Here is a 2,896-nt window from a genome sequence, read left to right on the forward strand (position 1 = left end):
ATTCCAACATCAATATTTTCAAGAGCCACCCCCTCCATATTATTACCAAGATGAACCACCTCCAATAAATGAAAATTTTCAACCACAAGATGAATACTACTTTCTACCACAACCTCCCATGGAAGAATACTCATATCCATTGATCCAAGAGCCATATGATCCCTATCATGATATCCAAGCGGATCAAGAGTCAAGGGATCATCTCAAGGAAGCATTGGATCAATTTCAAGCAACCATGGAGTGTGTTGTGCAACAAGTGGAAAGAGTAGAAAATATTGAACCACCATAACTCTACCAAGAAGAACCACCTTCCTACTATGAACCCTCCCCCCAATTTGATGAACCCTTCCACCCACCCCAATCTCTAATGGATGAAACCCTTGGTGTTCTTGTTCAAGGGCAAGAAGAGATGAAAAGGGATGTGCTGCCTTGGATGCGGTAACAAATCAATTAGCCTCCCAATGCTTGAACACTCAAGGAACTCCCATGGCTACATGTGAAGAATCGAATGAAGAACATAGCATGAATATTTTTAGCCATCCGTTGTGGGTCAAAGTGGCCACCAAACTCGGACGAATGACAATACTCAAGAATGGGTTGGATTTTGGATTCCGGGACACATCTACGAATTACTTGGTCCACTCCCCTCCTCCACAAGTGAGGGTCATCCCAAATATAGTATTTGGAATCACTTCTCAACCTATCTTTTTGGTGTTTTGAAAAGTTGGGAGGGTAAATCTTAGTAACCAAGTAGTTCGCCATAGTAGCAAACCAAGGAAAACTATCCAAAACAGCATGCAAACTATCCAAGGGGAATGAGTCATCAATCAGAAATGGGTTATATTTAAGATTTTCAAGGGCGCTTAGATGGTCTGCAACTAGATTCTGTGACCCACTTCGATCCCTGATCTCAATGTCAAATTCTTGCAAGAGCAAGATCCAATGTATGAGCCTAGGTTTTGACTCATTCTTTGTCAACAAATACTTTAAAGCTGCATGATCCGTGTATACCACTATCTTAGATCCTAGTAAGTAAATCAAAATTTATCCAATGCATGAACAATGGCTAAAAGCTCCTTCTCCATAGTGGTATAGTTGGATTGTGCCGTATCCAGTGTCTTTGAGGAGTATACAATGATGTAAGGGAGCTTACCATCGCGCTGTGCAAGCGGCGGCACCTACGGCATGATTTGACGCATCGTACATGATCTTGAACGGTTGCATCCAGTCAGGGCCTCTCACAATTGATGCTGTGGTAAGAGCTCTCTTCAACTCCTCAAATGCTTCCGCACAAGCACTATCAAACTCAAAGTCCACATCCTTTTGGAGTAGGCACGACAATGGCAATGCAATCTTGCTGAAATTCTTGATAAAACGCCTATAGAATTCTGCATGCGTAAAAAAGGAACGGACCTCCCTCACAGATGAGGGGTGAGATAAACTGGTAATGATATTAACCTTGGCAGGGTCCATAGAAATGCCCTTGTTAGAGACTACCTGTCCTAACACTATGCCTTGTCTTACCATGAAATGGCACTTTTCAAAATTTAGAACAAGGTTAGTGTCAACACACCTAGCTAAGACCTTGCACAAGTTCTCTAAACAACCATCAAATGAAGTTCCATGCACACTGAAGTCATCCATAAAGACTTCTAGACAACTCTCCATAAGATCAGAAAAGACACTTGTCATGCACCGCTGAAAAGTGGTAGGTGTATTGCATAGCCCAAATGGCATCCTTTTGTAAGTAAAGGTGCCAAAGGGACAAGTAAATATGGTCTTTTCCTAATCCTCAGGAGCAATGTGAATCTGGAAGTATCTAGTAAAATCATCAAGAAAGCAATAATGGGATTTACCCGCAGGTCGGTCCAACATTTGGTCAATGAATGGCAATTTCCTCGTTGCGGCATTCAACCTCCTATAATCGATGCACACTCGCTAAGCATTTTGTTCTCTTGTGGTGACCACTTAACCATCTTTCTTCTTGACAACGGTGATGCCTGATTTCTTTGGGACAACTTGGACCGGACTCACCCACTTACTGTCAGAAATCGGGTAGATGATACCCACCTCAAGTAGCCTTGTGACTTCCTTTTTCACCACATCAAGGATAGCTGGGTTAAGTCTTCTTTGGGGTTGTCTAACCGGCCGAGCTCCTTCTTGGAGAAAGATATGATGCATGCACATATGTGGATCAATTTCCACAATGTCACCCAAACTCCAACCGATTGCTTTTTTGTGCTTCCTTAGGACCTCTAGGAGCTTTTCCACTTCTTGGCTAGAGAGTTCGCTAGCAATAATGACTGTAAACTCTTAATTGTCCCCAAGGAATGCATACTTCAAATGAGATAGAAGAGGCTTCAATTCACTTTTTACCTCCAATTGGGGTTCTTTTTCACCATGCTCATGGGATTCATTCTCAACAATTTCCCTTTGTTCACCCACTTGATCATCCTTCTCCTAAATAATAGGGTAGCATAGCTCGTTGTGATCTTTGCTTTGCATTTCCACTACTACCTCATCAATTACATCACATCGGAGAACGGAATACTCTTCGGGTGGGTGTTTCATGGCTTCCTCCAAGTTGAACTTGATTGTCTTTTCTCCAACCTCAAAAGAATATGTGCCGGTGAATGCATCCAACTTGAATTTAGAGGTATTTAAGAAGGGTCTACCAAGTAAAATGGAGGAGGAACTTCTACCCTCTTGATGAGCGGATAATTTGTACGCTTTTTGGCATTGTTTTTAGTATATTTTTGATATGATATAGTTAGTTTTTAGTATATTTTTATTATTTTTTAGTTAAAATTCACTTTTCTGGACTTTACTATGAGTTTGTGTGTTTTTCTGTGATTTCAGGTATTTTCTGGCTGAAATTGAGGGACCTGAGCAGAAA

Source organism: Arachis duranensis, chromosome 10, assembly GCF_000817695.3.
Source record: "Arachis duranensis cultivar V14167 chromosome 10, aradu.V14167.gnm2.J7QH, whole genome shotgun sequence".
Classification (NCBI taxonomy): domain Eukaryota; kingdom Viridiplantae; phylum Streptophyta; class Magnoliopsida; order Fabales; family Fabaceae; genus Arachis; species Arachis duranensis.